At 50.8% G+C, this 18,989-nt stretch overlaps 1 protein-coding gene across 2 annotated transcripts in view; it reads right to left on the bottom strand.

Moving 5' to 3' along the window:
- Positions 1-18,766, bottom strand: part of LOC122386840 (inactive tyrosine-protein kinase transmembrane receptor ROR1-like) — a 115,865-nt gene extending 97,099 nt beyond the window's left edge. Inside the window, exon 1 of one of the 2 annotated variants that reach the window (XM_043376501.1) lies at positions 18,403-18,766. The gene's annotated coding sequence lies outside the window, so the exon portion shown is untranslated. The remainder of the gene's footprint in view (positions 1-18,402) is intronic. The other variant, XM_043376502.1, reaches the window with a different exon arrangement.
- Between the last annotated feature and the right edge of the window lie 223 nt (positions 18,767-18,989).

Genomic DNA, 18,989 nt, shown 5'->3' with positions numbered 1-18,989 from the left:
GCCCGTCACTTTACGATGGGCAGGGCACCGCGTGCCCTGCCCCGCGCGGTTCGCCAGGCACTATTTATGGTAGTGCTGACGGCTCCGGACCCGCCGGCTGTGATGAAACAGGCCACGGGGAGGCATCATGGGGCGGCGACACGCCCAGGTGAAGGGAGCGACCATGGGGCGGCGACTGGTCCCGCTGAATGGAAGTACCCAATGCAGGGGCGGCGACACGTCCCGGTGAATGGGGTAAGCCTAATGGGGGCTGACCATGAGAAGGGGAACAAAACCTCGCCCAGGTGAAGGGAGCGGGCCTCTATGCAGATGTCAGCTAGAAAGAACAGGATCATGCTCCTTTAAATTACCACTTTCCCCAAGCATACACTGAAAAACGACCACGAAATCAGACTTGACACGAGTGAAGAATAATGTCCAGCTCCAGAGCTCCTCAGAGTCGATCAAGCCGATGTGCGCCCGTTCGATGACCGGAGAGCCAGCAACAGGTCCGGTGAGCGCGGCACACGGCGCACGGGTCGACCGGTGAGCGATGGCGGAGCGCTGAGACGTGGTCGTACTCTGACGATCATCGATCGGCCCGAGGAGCGGCCGAGGCGTGCCCGGGGCGGGGAGGGTCACCGGGGGTCGCCGGGGCGTGAACTGTGCAGGAGATATGATCAGCTCCGGTCACCGGGCAAAGTTGCTGCAGAAAGGATGTTGGAGAGATGGGGGCACTGTGGGTGGGGATATGAGGAGCAGATTGGAAAAGTAAGTCATTGAGCTTTTTGAGGGAGCAATAGGTCATGTCGAGGAAAATTGAATAACTGGATGAATGATTACACTATGCAACAAAAAATGAAAAATTTTCTGTTCCTGGAAAGCGACCGAATTTTTCTTATTCATTGAGTCCTATTATAACCGAAATGGGCATTAGTTTTGATCTGAAAATGCTTTTCCGGTTTTCAGAGACGATTTTCTATTTTTGGCCCCGAAATTCGGTTTTTGGCCCACCGTGTCCGATGTAATTGAGTAATCGACTCGCGGTAACTTTCATCGCCTTTCCTATGCCACAAGCTTTCGAATGATATCTGGTTTTGCATATTTGCGTGCAAAAATAACGTCATAAATCTATGTTAAAGTAAGAAAATGTTGAAATTTTGTAAAAATTTGACATTTTTTCGATTTCATTTCAAAATAGAAGAAAAACTAAAGGCCCCATCCAAATTCTGAGCCCAGTTCCTTGAAGAGCATTCAATTTCCGTTCGGAATGTACCTTTTTAGTGCATTTTATCGGATTCCTGTGGCGTCCAGATTGAGTTAACCTAAACACATATCCTAAATCATATCACATAGCATTAACCTGATAACGTATGTTAACGCCATAGGATCAACGAGGGGTCAACTGAGGTCATTTTGTTGACCCCTTGTGACCTCGGGTCACACGCAGGAACTTACTTTTGAGCAGTCCTGTCGCTCAGAATCTTTATCTGTTGGGGGCCCGTTTTTCAAGTGACTCAATCTGGACGCCACAGTAAACCGATAAAATGCACTAAAATAGTACCTTCCGAACGGAAATTGAATGCTCTTCAAGGAACTGGGCTCAGAATTTGGATAGGGCCTTTAGTTTTTTCTCTATTTTGAAATGAAATCGAAAAAAATGTCAAATTTTTACAAAATTTCAATATTTTCTTACTTTAACATAGATTTATGACGTTATTTTTACACGCAAATATGCAAAACCGGATATCATTCGAAAGCTTGTGGCATAGGAAGGGCGATGAAAGTTACCGCGAGTCGATTACTCAATTACACCGGACACAGTGGGCCAAAAACCGAATTTCGGGGCCAAAAATCGAAAATCGTCTCTGAAAACCGGAAAAGCATTTTCAGATCAAAACAAATGCCCATTTCGGTTATAATGGGACCCAATGAGTCCAAAAAAATCGGTCGTTACTCAGGAACAAAATGACTGTTGCATAGTGTTATATAGTAGGGTAGGGTGGGGTAATTTGAACATGTGGGGCAATTTGAACATAGTGTGAATAACACAAAATTACGGAAAATCCATAAGTGGCATGACAATAAGACCAATGAGAGAAATTATCGTAACTAAAAGGGCTATCATATGAACGGGGTTTAAAGTTTCAGGGAATGAAGATGTTGACGCACAGTGTAAAAAATCAATTTCGCAAGGAAAAACGCCTAACAACACGTCATTGCAATTTCATTGCAGCGCAAAATCTTGCATTGCTAGCGCCTAATACGCAACGGCTTTTGTTGTATAATGACCTAATCAGTGCCTTCAATCCAAGAAATTTGCTTTTGAACCCTGTTTTTTAAAATGGCAAAATAACTTTTAGCGTGGGGTAATTTGAACATAGTGTGAGAATTTCAATGAAGACAGGGATACCTCCGAAAAAAACAACGCTCCCAGTTTTTTTGCCAATATTTTCGAACCAAAGCAGTAGCAGATAAGTGATGCCAGTTTTAGAAAATTTACGTCTAATATCCGTCTAATGTCCGGCATTTTCGTTGATTTTCCGTCCAAAAATGTTAAAGTCAACTATTTGTCCAAATATGTCCGAATATTATGCAGCTATCAACACTCAAAACCGTCATTTATATTGCTTATCATGTAATTTTACCAGCCGAAAAGTGTTCATTATATTGAGAGCTTAACAAGCTTTCCATTCGCCAATCAATGCTATGCATGATTACTTTATAAAAAGTGCTGAAGTGTAGCAAGCCATCGTCCAATGTTGTCCAGTCTGCTACCTTTGTCCAACCAATTCCGAATTGGACATTGGACAAAATCAGAACTCCAAATGTCCAGGTTTCGATTGGCACCACTTTAACAGATGTAGTAAGGTTGGGAGAGTTTTTATCGAACAAAAATGATAGACGTTCTGTTAATTGAAGAGGGGCGAATTCTGTCAACTGACCGGTGTGCAGCGTGCAGATATTGATACTCTGCAACTGTTATTTTTGCTGTTGTGTTGATTTTTCAAGTGAAGGTATGTTTAGAATTGTTCTGCCTATTTGTTTATGGGTCAAACAACATCGGTGCTGGCGAGACTATCGTTTTTATGACAGGTAAAGGCAGTATGTTCAAATTACCCCACGGTGGGGCAATTTGAACACACCGTGACTTGGTGGAGAAGTGAGGCTATGCTATTCAAGGTATGCTCGGCTCGTCCAAAAATGAGGCTTGCATGGTGAAAGCAAGTGACACTTGCGCTACTGAAACAGTTCTTCTTCATCCAGGGTTGAACTGGAATTTGGTTCAACGGAGAAGACGTAAAAATATGTTCAAATTACCCCACACTACCCTAACCCATTTAATTGCGTTTTGTCTGGGCCGCGCGGCACCTGTGTCCGCCCTCCCTCGCTACTGCGATCCCCGAGTTGGCGCGCACATTTTCCGAGCTCGGCGTGTCGCTGCCGACGGCGTCACAAAAACGCCTCTGGGGCCCGCCTGCCACAGCGCCACGGTCCCGCCTGCCACAGCCGCCTCGGCGGGCGGCGCCGGCGCCGGGCCTGCGGCCGTTTTTGCGCTCGTTCCGCCCCAGATGTGGCTGCGGGCATCCGATTAGAGCCGACTTTGATTGGCGAGTCAGCACCAGACAGAAAACAGCGCCCCAGAAGAAACGGCGTGGAAGGGCGCGCCGCTTCTGCCGGGAAGAGCTCCGACTCTTCCGAGCCACCCGTGCCAGACGAGGCGTACACAAACATACAGACAGACAGACGCGTTGGCCGGACAGAGTTCGGTGAAAGACAGCCTCCCTTAGCGCCAGAATGGTCCGTCCTATAGAACCAGACTTTGGTCAGTGAGGGTCTAGCTGTCCCTCAGTCTCAGAACTGCAGTCGGTGAAGCGCTGACTATCCCTAGCCGTGGATGCAGCTGCAGACACCGCCATTGTTTGTGTGTCAACAGCATACCACTGCAATGCTCGCCTTTTGACCTGGCAGCCTTAGCGGTTCCCAGGCGTATTATCATCCCTATGTCCTGCACCATGTCTAGTTCTACAGAACTTCACAGATAATTCCCTCCTCTACCGCTGTACTACAAGGGGCCAAGGGACTCGCTGTCCCTGAAGGCGCTCATCCGCGAAATAATCGAGTGACTATTCCCTAGCTGGGGGCTAGGTACTGCGGAAAAGCTGGTGGTGCATCAATTAATTAGGAATACAAAATTAACTCCACTGTTAGGTTTGTTGAACAAGCCTATCAAGGCTTCGCTTTTATTTGAATAGTTTGCATTTTAACCGCATCTCATCTCCGGCCAGACCAGTTGCGATTGGGGAGCTTACCTAACACTCGCAGCCGCTCGGAAAGCGCCGGCTGCGCTCCCCATTCGGCCAGCCGTAACTGCAAAATACTGCGGGATATCTGATCAGCAGCACTCTCTGGCGACCTGCTCTCTGCTCGGAGCACTGAACGATACGCCCGGACATGAGCTGACGAGCTGAGAGGTGAGGTGATGGAGACCGGCGCCGCTCGCCGACGGCTTTATCGCCAGCGCTCAGACAAGTTTGCCGGATCAAGTTTGCGATTCATTATAAGAGCAGTTAATCAACGGGCCCCCAGGGGAGGCTTTTCAACAGAGATCGAGGCGTTTCCAGCCTCGGAAGAGCGACTGGCGTTGCATTGAGGGGCTGGGGGGGGGGGGGGATGGAGTGACGTTGGCTACGAGTATAAGCCGGAGAGGAGAGATATATAAATAAAAAATCACTTCGTCACCGTCCAGTATCCCATTCCCTTTAATCAGACACATCCCTGGTCTAGGTCTGACAGCCTGGCGAAAAGCATGTTGAGGTCTGTTTTCTTTTATTGCACGGTCAGTCTACTAGCGAGTAAGAACTAAGAACGGGCAAAGATCAGACGCATATGTCAGTTGTTTTGCAGAAGTCGCCGACGACACAACTCCTGTTTGACACAGCGTTTCTCTGGCGGGGACGGCCGACATCTCACGTGTCACGAGCTGGGACAGCACTGACACATGACACACGACACCTGTGGCATCGATCTCAATCCTCAAAGTTAACCGAAGTAGCGCATTAACCCGCGCGGGGCTGGGGTCTCCAGCCGAACGCGCGGGGCTGGGGGGGGGTAAATTTTACCCCCCCCTGTTATCTCCCGAACTAATGGTCCGATTTGGAAAATTCAAACGCCAATCAAAAGATCTCATCACGAACAACTAAAAACATGTACTTAATTTTAAGTTTGAGGTCAAGGTCAAGGTCAGGTCAAGGGTACAAATTGCAAGTTCCTACAGTATCGGCCTTGCACCGTAGTTGCCGAAGAATGGAGTCATGGACTGAGACTGACCGCCCAAAACGTGTTCTTAGGCTACCAAGACAATATTCGTTGCATACAATATCATTCAGAGGTCAAGGTCAAGGTCAGGTCAGGTCAGGTCAGGTCACCAAAAACAAAATATAGAAAAGGGCATGTGCGACACATGTTTTATGGGTCATTTTAATCATAGAATTCAATAGGCACACTCAATAAGTGATATGGACCACCTCTGGATGAATTTCAGGTCGAGGTCAGGTCAAGGTCAGGTCAAGTGAGGTCAAATTTTGAAGTTGGTTGTTAAGGCCTAAAAAGGTGTCTATCTGATGCAGTTTTTCACGGCGAATCGAATGGTGCTATTTTTGTTTCCGTACGAGGTCTAGAACTTCCAAAAAAGTCATTTTTCAAATTTTTTGTGTGTCGTGACGTCATAAAATTTTGAATAACTCCCACATTTTTGAACCGATTCTTCTAAAAATTGGTATGTAGGTGCACATAGACCACTTCTCTGACATATATTCCGGTTTTTTCGATACACTCAAAATTTTGGATTTTATAATTATTTTCCCAAAAAAGTCAATTTTTTAGAAAAATTTTGATCAAAATCCAAAATTTTCAAAAAACCGAGATAGCCATTTGATAGACAAAGTAGAATTACGTATATCTTTTTTGTTACGTCTTGATTCCTTTAAAAATGAAGATGTTAGAGGCGTTTGAACTTTTGCCGTTTTTGAGGCGAAAATGGCGAACATGACGTCACTAGAACGTCAATTTCTCAAAAATTCTCCGACGGATGTCGCTCAAATTTTCAGAGAAGGTGTCAAATTGATGTAAGAAAAGGTACTGAAAGTTTGGCGGCGCTGCGCGCCGCCGTTTTTGAGATATTGCAAAAATTCGCGAGGGGGGTAAAATTTACCCCCCCCCCCCCAGCCCCGCACGGGTTAAACCTACAGTCAGCAACAAATAGAAAGTGTATGTATGTAACGTACCCGCTATTGCAGCCACACCGACCTCGGCGCCCTGTCGGCAACTGATACAGTGCTCGATCTCTCCCTCATCCTGACGGGCCGGCGGCAGCGGTGTGAGGCCGCCATCGCTGCTGGCGTGCGACCGCGACGGCCCGACACCAGCCTCGCCCCGGCCCCGGCCCGACTCCGGACCATTCCGGCGGAGAAAGTGTTGTCGGCTGCTGATAGGGCGCCGCCAGGAATGAAGCTCGTCGGCCCGGTCGGCTATCTCCCGGCGCCGCCATGTCCGCCGGCTGGTGCGGCGATGGGAGCACCGCCAGAGCGCTCCGTCAGTGTCGGCGTCTACTGTCTAGACTCACTGGTGGCGGCCCACCCTGTCACCGACCTATAACCGAGCTCCCAGACTCACTGGAGGTGGTCCCGTCACCGAACGCCCACCTAACCGCTGCGAGCTGTCCCAGCTGTAGATGACCTGTCCCAGCTCTGTGACGAGCTGCATCACAGCTCTATGGGGAGCTGTCCCGGATGTGAGACGAGCTATCGAGCTCTAATGGCGAGCTGTTCCAGCTCTGCATGATGAGCTGTCCCAGCCCCGGCCCTGGTCGCGGCTACTAATCAGCCCGCGTCGGACGGAGCTGTCAAAGGTGGCGACTGGAGGGCTATCAGCCGAGGTCCTAATCAATCAGTCTATCCTACTTTTTCTCAAATTTCTCCATCAGTAATCGATTTGTGGATCTTCTGATTGCATTGTCATTGATAGAATTGACATCTATTGGGAAGGAAGGTAGCTGCCGGTGCCTATTCGCGCAGCAGCATGACGCTCATCAACTTCATGACGATCTCATTGTAGCTTCACATGACAAGGAATATTGCAATGCTCAATGAACTGCGATAAAAATAATTTATAGGAGCATCACGCATTCAATATTATGCAAATATTTGGCAACAATCTAATAATGACTTTCAGATGGGCAACCCTGGCCGTCATCATCGTCACTGCATATTCAGCTCATTTTACGGTTTTCACTCAAACTTAATGCATAATTACACAGAAGCTGATGGTCAATGCCATTGAAATATGAGCTCTAAGTATCCTCGGTATCATTAAATATCATGGAATATCATTGTGATGTTATGGAAGCATTGTTGAATCACTGAACTATCTCGAGCTCATTGAAACGTCCGTAATTTCCGCGGGCAGTCATTCCGCTACATCATGATGGCAGCGAAGGCGCTATGAGCGATCACGACAGACGCGACCTTCATAAAGCTGTCATATAAAACGGAGCGGCACATAAAGTGGCCGCTCTGTGGCCATATTGGCTGGCTGGCTTCTCGGAGAACCTGGTCCGACGGCGCTCCGGCAACTGTGACTCGCCGCCGGCCGACAGTTCAGAAATGCGCCCGTCCCGCCGCGCTGTGTACTGCCCTGGGCGTGCCCGCGCGGGAAGGGAGGGAGGGAGAGAGAGAGAGAGAGAGAGAGAGAGAGAGAGAGAGAGAGAGAGAGAGAGAGAGAGAGAAAGAGAGAGAGAGAGAGAGAGGGAGGGAGAGAGAGAGGAGACAGAAACCGAGACAGAGACGGATAAAAAAGAGGGAGGGACAGGAGAAGAGCCGAGAGATGAGAAAGAGAAAGAGAGAGGGACAGAAAGAGAGAGAGAGATAGAGAGAGAGAGAGAGGGACAGAGAGAGGGAAAGGGGCGGACTGGATGCCGGGTGCGTCTGCGAGGCCGTCACCCCTCTCGGCATCCCGCCGGCCGCCACCGAAGCCGTCCGCCCGGGCCGACTTCAGCAGCCGGTTAATCAATCTTCTGGGACACGTCTCTCGCCTGCGCAGGGGAGACGGGACGGGGTGCGGCGCGGCGTGCCGGGGCGGCTGGCGGGCCGGGCGGGCGACCCAGACAGGGTGCACGGGGTGCGGGGAGACGGGCAGCGGAGAGCGGGGTGTGTGCGATGTAACGCCCAGAGTTGGGCGGTATTTACAACGGGAAAGAACTGGCTGAAGATGACGGTAAGTACTAGTGATGTCAAATACGGAAAATTTGGAAACCGATACCAAACCAAATACCAACCGAAACAATAGGAAAATACCGAAAACCAAACCAAATTGTAAAACTGATAGAAATACCAACTGTTTACCAGATACGGAGCATCTTATACATAAGTGATGGTTCCTAATACCAACAAAATACCAAATGCATGAGGTTTGAAATACCAAATACCAAGTTGGTATCAGTTTGGTATCGGTATACCAAAAAGTTGGTATCCGATTGACATCACTAGTAAGTACTACGCGGCCCGTACTTCAGGTACTGAGCTGGGCTAGATAATTTTATTAGCCACCCCCTCACTCACCCAGTCAGCAGCTTAGCCAGCCTATCAGCAAACCACCCTGCAGTCAAGCCACCCAGCCAGCTGGCTGGCCTAGCCAGCCGCTTCCATCAGCCGGGAGGCGGGCGGGCCCATAGATCACAGTGGCCGCTGGAATGCCGGATTAAACTCGTCAGCGGCGCTGCCGCCGGCACCGGCGTCCATTATCTGGACAGGAAGCAGTGGCTCTGATGGCGTGCCATTTCTCTGGCCGACCTAATGAAACGCCCCCGTGTAAAATGACACCGGCACGGCGGCTCGCCGAGCGGGAATATACCTGGCGGACGGGGATTCCCGCTCTGGCCTCTCTAGGATTGTCGAATTTCACTGGTTAGGTATATGTCACCGGAGGTCCGCCTATTAGATATGATCGAGCATTTGTAACTGCAGATGCCGACGATGATCAATGTAAGTTATCCTACATAGTGACATGGTGAGCTCATGCAACGTATGATAAGCACAAAGCAGCATCAACAGTCGCATGGTGACTGTCACCGGCGCCTGTCATCCAAACGGAAGCTGGCAATTGACAGAACGGTGCTCACCACAGACCGCTGGCCAGTGGCCATAGATCACAGACCACAGACCGCTGTTCGCTGACCATAGATCACAGACCACAGACCGCTGTTCGCTGACCATAGATCACAGACCACACACCGTTGTTCGCTGACCATAGATCACAGACCACAGACCCGCTGTTCGCTGACCATAGAGCACCAGACCGCTCACTACTGACCACTGACCAACAGACACCGGAAGACATGCGACAAATTCCAGTCCACAGAACGTCCATTGATCTAGAAGTCATGGCCATTGGTCAGAATCAGCTCTATGGCTCATGTGAACATGCAGGCCTGGTTGCGCCTCTGACAGGTCGCTGATCGGACTGGAGCGGTGCGTGGCGAGCCGTACCGAACCATCTACACACCACATACCTCCGTCCGATACCGGCGCAACCGACACCGACAGCGCGTGCCCAGCGGTCGCGGCATGCGCCAGCGTCTCAGACCGAGCGGACGCACGGTGCAAAAACTCGTCCGTCGGCGCACCGCAGACCGGTGTACGCCGTATACGATACACTGGGCTCGGGAACGGCGACAGACAGCTCTAATACGGCCACCGAGCACCGCACAGGTAAAAACGCCGGGCTGGCCACCGCCACCGCCGCCCATTTACATTCAACGGATACCGCCGACTCCCAGCTGCCGAATAACAATGCACGTATTAGGCACTCACGGAGGGAAAAAGGATGACATTAAACCCTGCGTCCAAATAAAAACAATATCCATGCACAGGCGATTTAGGTCATTTTGTTTTTGCAACATGCTTTTTTGTTTTGCTGCCACTGTCTTACTAGTTGTATACCTAACTAAATAAATCAAAATGTTTTATATCATCGACCTGATAGCTCGGACAAGCCTTAACCCTCGCCCGTATGGGGGGGGGGGGTCAAACGGACCCCCCCATGGTTTTTCGCAAATAACTCGCGTAAAAAGCGGCCGATCGCGACGAAACTTTCAGTACCCTCGCGTTAATCAATTTTACACCTACCCTGAAAATTTCATGACCCTGACCCCAATGACCTTTGACCTGTGACCTACTTTTCGAGACCATGTTTGGCCGGAATCGCGATTCGGCGTATGTCGGCTCGCATTAGCCGCGCGTTTGCAGTCTTTTCGTGGTTTCAAGCGTTCAAACATGTGATATGATGCTGCCCCAATGCATTAGGGTGGGTGTCAAGGTCACCTGAAGGTCAGGTCAGGTCATTGACCTTTGGTGACCTCGGTTCACTTTTTCGAGTTTTACATGTTTCTAGGCCAGTTTTTGGAGCTGAATTCGAATTTAGCAACCATATGAACATTTACCAAGTAGTTTTGGTGCATCGTAACATGTTACGAAGCTGTCACAGAGGCGGTTGACACCTACTAGGAATACCCGGCAGGACCCCTACTGGTTGACCTGACCTGACCTGACCCGACCTGGACTAAATGCATAAAGACATCATCTGTGATCAAAACTAACATGATATTCGTGATCAGCGCCCCGAAAAACCCCATAGCAGCCACACTTTACGACGTTCTAACAGGTCCCGATTTTCCCGACTTTTGGGTCATTGACCTGACCTGCAAGGTCAACCAATGACCTAGGACCTTAAAATTAGGTATCATCGGCTTCCTCTCGTCACGGGCAACACGCTCGTTTTTTCCGCGAAGCTCTAGCTCGATCAAGAGCGAAACGGCAAGGGGGGGGTCCAACGGACCCGCCCCCCCTTATACGTTCGCGGCTGGAAAAACACCAATACGGGCGAGGGTTAACACCAAAGCCTTGTTCTCGTGTCCGTGTGTCGTCATCCATGAAGAAATTACGCTTGGATAGGTACTTAGCAATATAACATTTAATACAGTGCACCCTTTCGAACAATCTGTCAGAGAAAAAGTGATGAATACAATAATAACAAAAGAGTCAACAAAGCAAAGGTGTTTCGCATGGTGGGCAGTCAGCGGTTCTCTTTCGAAAACGTTTCTTATTGCAATGTATCACATAGCATAGCAGGTTTTATAAACCGCAGTTGTGACATGAAACGTCATGCTCGGCTGGGAAAACAAAACCAAGTTGCATGCAACGCTAAATCAATGCATTTAAAACAGCTGCTGGTACAACCGCAAGGATGTAAATTTTAACTTACTGCCAAGTCATCTGTTTCAGATGCCGACTTCCTCGGTTCCTTCTTCCTTGATCCTTAAGGATTCATCGTCACTCGAATACACACGACTGACGACCTCAACAGTGCATGTTCATTGTCCAGCAGATGTCAGTTCATTACATCAGATTGAAAGGAACATAACGGGCTCAACCAATATTTACCCTATCAGCGATTCTTCTTTTATTGGTGCAAGAATCGTATGACACATTTACGGTCCTATTTACCCCATTTGGCAGGCGTAAAGCCCACGCTGCACCCCACACACTGACCCCAGGTAACGGCGCAGGTAGGTATCCGGAGCCGAACAGGCCGGGTGCACTGCATGGATTACATCAGCCGCATCGTAAAAAGTCACCAACAAGGAAAGTGTGGCACGGCATGGCGGCTCCGGTGGACAGGGGACAGCGACTATACTCACTGTCCCGGTACTGGCCGTCGATACAGGAATGCCAACTGGTATACTGGACATCTGGTATTTACAAATGTGCGTCAGCTGGTACAGAATGTTTGAAACAGTAGGGGAGAGTGGGGTAATTTGGCCGCTTTTTTTAGAAAACGATGTAACTAAAAATCGACAACACATTTCTGCATTTTGTCAACGCTGACAGGTGCAGCATACATTTTACTTTCTTTGACAGTAAACTTGAAATGATAGATTAACTATTTATATTGAAATTGTGACGTATTACAAAGGTCTGCAAAGCGGCCAAATTGCCCCACTAGCAGGGTTATTTGGCCGGGGGTGTGGGGCAATTTGGCCGGTGTTAGTTTGAGGCCATGATTTTTGTTATAGGCGAGTCAGCTTCACTTTCAGCAATGACGTGTGTCCTACGACGCATTTGAAGCATTTTGGAGGTTGACTCAGCCGTCACGCGGTCGAAAATAGTCAAAATAGCGGCTTAAGATGCGATGACAGCTTTTTGCGAATAGCTTTTGAAGTAATCAAGCTAGGCCAAAACTAAAAGTACCATCGTAATTCTCTCGTCATTCCGCATCGAAACATGTATGTGTTGACCTCGAGAGGTCAAGGTCAAAGGTTGGCTTCAGGTCACGCTACCTCAGGTTGCTTGACCTCAAGGTTACGTGAGTTCAAGGTCATCATGCATATCATTCGATGCGCCTCGACGAGCTGAACACAATGAGACCATTTGCGCGGCTGTATCTTTTTTCTGTAAGTATTTATTAGCAAAAAAGCGTTAGGTAACTTTTGATGACGTCACATGCCCTTACAGCTGTCCAATAGGAAATATGGCATCAAGGTAGTCAAAGTTGGTCATGAATTATGTCCGTTATGGTATAATTGACCATGACAACTCGGCCGTCCCAGCATAGTGACTCCGAGCGCACCGGCCAAGTTGCCCCGCTAGTCCCGGCCAAATAACCCCACATTGCCATTCTGAAAATTTTTGTCTATAAAGTCGTCATGGCTGTACAGAACTAGATGAAACTGCTCTTGGAACCGCTGAACACCCTCAAAAATGGCGCTATAATGTTGGAATTCGTTTAAAGCCCAAATACTACATGTTATACAAATTTTTAAAGGGAAGTAAAAGTTACCATTTTCTAACGAAATTCACCTTTTATTAATTTTGAATAAAACTAAGAGGGGGAAAAATTTGACATTTGTTCTCGAGTTAGTTCTACCGATGGCAAATGAATAGAGACTAAAGTTATTTCATTCACTTTTATCAGCTTTCGTACAGGTGGGGGCGGCCAATTTACACCACCGGCCAAATTACCCCACTCTCCCCTACACAGGTAACCTCGGCTAGAAGTGGACGTCGTAGGTAAAAATGTACTGTCAGTTGGTGATGGACGTTGGATGCAACTCTGTTACGAGATATCGGAGTCTATCGGCAGAATTATGTTCATGGCTTCGATGACTTTCGGTTGAGCGCCTCATTTCATGCTTCCAAATATCAAATTAAAGCCGTTTTCCTGCAACATTAACTCTAAGCATGCTCGACATATTGAGTTACCTGGCATCCCTCCTTTTTGACATCCCTGTCAAATCCGGCGCTGGACTCCTTCTGCAGCACACTTGCTGCTGTAGGAAGAAATGGCTGACTTGTCCACTGCAGCTCAGCCCATTCGGTTTACATGCAAATTACAGCGGCGTTGAATTGACAAGCGCCAGTGATTGATTGGAACAAGCTATTGCAGTCAGCAGAGCATTAATAACGCCAGCGGCAGGCGGCAGTCCATGGTGGGGTGGATGCCGATACCGTACTTCCAGGACCAGAGTTGCCTGTGAGCGTACTGCCAAAGATCAGGGGCATGCATAGTGGGGAGAGAAACTGGGAAATGGGAATGCGCTTCGAAAATGAACATAAAATTCACGAAGCGCGTGGACAGACAAATACCAGGACTAGCCGTTGCGGTAAGGTTTGTCATCCGACGGTAACAATTGCGGGAACGGTTTTGGCGGTGTATCAGCAGCTATGGCCTATGGGCAGCCGGGAATAGCCTGAAGCTGACTGAACCTGATGAAGCTGACTGGGCGCACTAGCGGCACTGAAGGCAGACATGCTCTGTCTGCCGCGACGGGTAATGCTGCCGCGTGTGATGCCGGCGGACACTGTCACGATGTGGCGGTGTGGAGCCCCTGCTGCACCCTGGCCCACTCCCCGCGGCTCCGTGTCCGTCTGACGCGCTGGCCACACAGGCCGGGCCGTATTACGGCGCGCACAGCTATGCATATTAATGGAGAGCCCACCGGCGCAGCGGCCGGCCGCTCAGAGAGACCGAGACGGCGGCTGACCGCTTAGAGAGACAGAGAGACGGCGGCTAACCGCTCAGAGAGAGACGAAGCTGATGGCTGACCGCTCAAAAACAAGGAGCTGGGGACTAGAGACGGCGGCTGACCGATCAGAGAGAGACGAAGCTGATGGCTGACCTCAAAACGACAGATCTGGAGACTACAGTCGGCGGCTGACCGCTCAGAGAGAGAGAGACGAAGCTGATGGCTGACCGCTCAAAACGACGATCTGGAGACTACAGTCGGCGGTCTCTGGACAAATTCGGCGGCTGACCGCTCAGAGACACGGAGCTGGAGACTCAGGAGAGTCGGCTGTCTCTAGACAGAAAGACGTTGGGCGGATGACCGCCCAGAGAAGGTGCTAGAGAGTCAGCAGCCTGCTGCTCAAAGAGACGGCGCTGGAGACTATAGAGTCGGCGGCTGACCGCTCAGAGATGGAGATGGAGTGATGGGGGATCCATGGATTTAGGAGAGTAGGCGGTCCAAGGACATTGGACAGGGAGAGTCGACGTCCCTGGACTTTAAAATGCTGTCTCTGGCCAGAGAAGATACGGTGGTTCCTGTGTAGAAAATAGACGGCGGTAACATAGAACCGGCAGCCCCAGCAGAGACGATGAAATGATCCTGACAGCGAAGAAATGGCGGTCCCACGGTCCCTGGACAGAGGTGAGATGACGGTCCCTGAGATCCATGGACAGAGAAGAGTCGGAGGTCAAAAAGAGGGGACTGGAAAAAGGTTGGAGAAGCCTCGGTCAGAACTTCATATGAACTTACGTCTGTGTTGGGACCATGAAAGAGGACCTGCTGTCTGGTTGCAAGAAGTCATCTGGGATAACGTTCCACAGTGTCAGCTCCGTACCATCTGAATTCAGGCCATTTCCACTCTCTCTTTCTCTCATCCACATTCCACATGGCACACTCTGTCTCCTGTCCTCCCTCCCTCTCTCCAATGGAATGAAGCCGTCGCGCTCTCCTACCTCTGAGCATGAGCTGCATATGGTGCGAGCACGATCGTCGCTTGTGGGCCACTAGAAACCGCTCGTCGTCGCATATTATAGAGTCCAAATGCCTTGTGATCAAAAAATGGGTAGTGGGATTCGGATCTCTGGCGATCAGTGAAGTTAATCCTCGCCGGCCGAGGGGGGGCGGGTGCCGCCCCCCCCCATAGGGTTTTTTCGCGATAGCTCCGAACACGCTGGCGATAGAGAGCTGAAACTTGGCATACCTGACCTTTGATTCAAGCCGGATCTTTTGACACCAACCGCATTTTTGGGTCAGGTCAGGTCACTGACCTATGACGTCATAAGTGAACCTCTGCACGGTCTTCAGATGTCGCAACTTCGCAACGCCCTCACTGCCAAAGGAGATGTCACAGGGAAATGGAACTTGCAGGATCTAGTATCCATTATGAGTCCCACAACTTGTATTTCTCGGATTTTTCCTAAAGGTCATATGAGGTCAGGTCATTTTCGTGACCTCACCATTATAAGTCAATGGGGAAAAATGAAAACTGCTATTCTGGCGCCGGAAACGATCTCCAACTATCTCAAGCACACAGAATCGTGATTTGATGCACTCGTTGCAAGGTTAGATGCGTCACTTTTGCAATGTTGACCTTGCGTGACGTCATTTATGACGTCATCAAGGTCATATTAGTTTTTCGTCAATAACTCTTGATCAAATTGAGCTAGCGAGTCGGGAAAGCCACCAATGGACTCAGGAAGACCTGCCGAATCGAATGATATGCGACATGACCTCTTTCGAACAACTTCGTGACCTGGGGGTGTTGACCTGACCTTGACCTGAGGTCAACACCCCAAGTTGACCTGACCCGGACAAAAGTATATCATTCGTCGCGCCTGAGCAAGGCGAAGACGATGCTGCCAAAATCGCGGCTCTGCGGCCGTTTTTTGCGAAGTTATTCACCAAAAACTGAACCGTGCCTTGGGGCACTTGACCTGACCTCAGAGGTCACCGGTTGACCTAGGACCTTAAAATCGGGTACCAATCTCTGCGTCTCGTAACGGCGCACACGCTCATTTTTTCCGCGACGCGCTAGCTCCACCAGGGGCGAAACGGCGAGGGGGGGTCGTACCCGCCCCCCCCCCCTCGGCCGGCGCGTATGTAGAAAACCAATAGGTCCTGCGAGGGTTAATCCAATGTCCGGTGTTCAGTAAATGAAGTCCAATATCTGGTGACCACGAATAGAACCTACAATGCCTTGGTGACCACTGACCGGTCGGCGGCGCTCGGTACCGGCACGTTCAGACCATAAACCCGCCGCCGTCGGCCGTATGCAACATGACCGACGTGTCGCGCGGCGTCGGGCCGATACAAATGGCCGGCAGCGCCAATCGCCGGTGAGCGCCGGCCGGCCGTCAGCGGACATGAGGCCGGCGATGACAGCTACTCGCTCATGTCCGACCGGCATCTGACACCTGTCCGGCCGACAAGATGGCGGCGCCCGTGTGGCGTCCGGCCGCCGGCAGCGCTCGCTGTGTCTGCCCTTTGTCGGCGCGCGGCGAGCCGCTGTCGCTGCCACGGCTCCCGAGTGAGTGAGTCATGTCACCCGTCAGACGAACATCACGGCCCGCTCGTCAGATAGAATAAGATGCCACCGGCGCATATGTTACCTGGACGTGAGACAACGGACCCACTTTTTTAAGAGACACCGCTACCATGGTTTTTGAGCTGACAATTACGGGAAGGAGCCGCGATAATGTTGGCTGAGGTTTGACACTTTCTCACGAGGTTTACGTCACCGTTGGCCGGTGATCGAACCGCTGATTTCTGGAAGGAGGAAACGACCAGTTGCTGCCAGGCGCGGCACGCCACGCCGTTAGCCGTAGCCGGAGGCTGGTTCGTCCCTTGACGGCCGCTCAGCCGCGGTGACGGGGGCCGAGCAGGGGCCGTCCAGTGCTGAACAGAGGCCGTCCAGTGATGAACAGGGGCCGCCTTTCCATCTTCTCCCAACTACGCTTCGTCCGTGGTCTGTGAGAATGTGAGCCTGCTTCCCCAGCGAGCAGCCTTGTTCCTGTCAAGTGCCGCCGGCGCTCAGTGGTAAGCAGTGTTTCTATCATCTCTCATCTTCCTACCTCGCTTCGGCCGTCCAGTGCGTGGTGAGCAAAGGTCATGTCTCTTCCACCATTCCCCTCCAGCAGCAGCCTGGCGGACTAGAGCCGCTTCCCCATCTTTCTGCTTGAACTGCAAGTCCGGTCTACAAGAGCAGCTTCCCATCTCTCAGCCTCAACTGGCAGCTCGATGGACAAGATCCGCTTCCATCTCTCTGCCTGCTCCCGCCACACGTGGGCTAGGCCAAAAACATGGAACCAGCTCTATGCTTCCAGTTAGTTGAAATTGACACACCGTAAAATGTGATAGTCTGGGCCAGTGTGGTAGAGACGCATGCCGTCTAGCCCTGCAATGTCACGAACATGACCATGGTTCCGGTTCCGGTCAGAAGAATCCATGACTCATGAGGGCGATAAGCCGTTACCAAACAACGAGCTATGCCGCGACTAGGCCGAGCCGCCGAACGGTGGCGAGTCTGCCCACGCACCTTAGAGAATATGAGTCTATCTCACCCATTATCCATTAAAAGTAGTCATATCTCACCCACTTTATAACCACTGAAGCAGCCACGCCTCGCTTTATACTCCCTTTCCTTGGGAGCGGTCATATCTCAGCCATTTCATACCCACTAAAAGCAGCCATTTACCCACTCCAAATTCACATCCACTGGGGTGATCATTCTCACGCACTCCAAACCAATGCCCGCTTGGAGGAAACACAGACCGATGCCAGAGTAGAGACCAATTTTCATCCAACAGACCAAGACCTCGGACTCGTCTCTTCGGTTTGACCGCACATTATTCGGCGCTTTTAATTTGCATTGAATTGATAAAATTAATTCCATTCTGATCTTATTCAAGCTATACTTTAATTTCACAGCGCAGGTAGTTGGTGGTACGGTCTTTCCGGGTCTCAATAGGATTAGGTTCGTCAAAAGATCTGGCTAAACGTTGTTCCCCGGAACAGGCCCAAGCCCCAAGCGACAATAAATATGGTTGCCCAGAGCTTTCTGGCATCGAATTTCGTGAGTAACCACTGACCCGTCGCATAATAAGACACACCGGGAAACGAATTAAAAAGCCTTTTTCGGGCCTTGCTGGTTTCAAAATAGCCGACCAACGATGCACAGTGCATACGGTAAGCCGATTTGGTTTCCCTAAACTTAAAGAGAACAGACAACCAACTGTCGTAGATGTGACTAGGGCGAAAACATTACCTAACATTTTCAGTAGCTTTCTCTCTACAGGTGAGCTTACCTCAGAATGGATCCAATCTCCTTATGAAGTCCAAAGTTGGCCAAACGCTCTCGATTGGGGCCAGTCACTGCGCTTCGCCCACGCGCGCGCACTCTAACACCGACTCGGTCTCACTCTCTTCTCCCCCGTGCAAGTCACCGGCCGGGCGGCGTCAGTGCTGCGGAGTCGATTCTCACTGAACCGTTACACTAGATTCGAGCCACCACGGCGCCTACCGGCCGACCAGCACCACGCTCGTCTACACACACTGCCGTTGACTCACGCCACGCCGCGCTCAAGCAGTTCTACCGCTCACCGTTCACAAAGCATCCGCAACCTCCACCCCACCGCCCTCCCTCGGCTCGGCGCCGGACGCGACTGACGCGGGCCGCGGCCGGCCGGCTCCGCCCGGGCACCGCCGCGCCGCGCGAGCTGCGTGCCACCAGCGGCGGCGCGGCGGCGGCAGCGGCGGCGGCGGCGGCGGCGGGGCGCGCTGGACCGCCGCGGCGCGACGCTGACACGGGATGGCTGGTGATTGGTGACCCGTGCCCGTGTGTCGACCCCACCTGGGTAGGACGAGCTGAGAGATCCCCTGCGAGGCCTGCCCG

Source organism: Amphibalanus amphitrite, unplaced genomic scaffold (genome assembly GCF_019059575.1).
Source record: "Amphibalanus amphitrite isolate SeventyFive unplaced genomic scaffold, NRLGWU_Aamphi_draft 000264F_arrow, whole genome shotgun sequence".
Lineage (NCBI taxonomy): Eukaryota > Metazoa > Arthropoda > Thecostraca > Balanomorpha > Balanidae > Amphibalanus > Amphibalanus amphitrite.
This window is presented reverse-complemented; position numbering and strand designations above follow the sequence as displayed.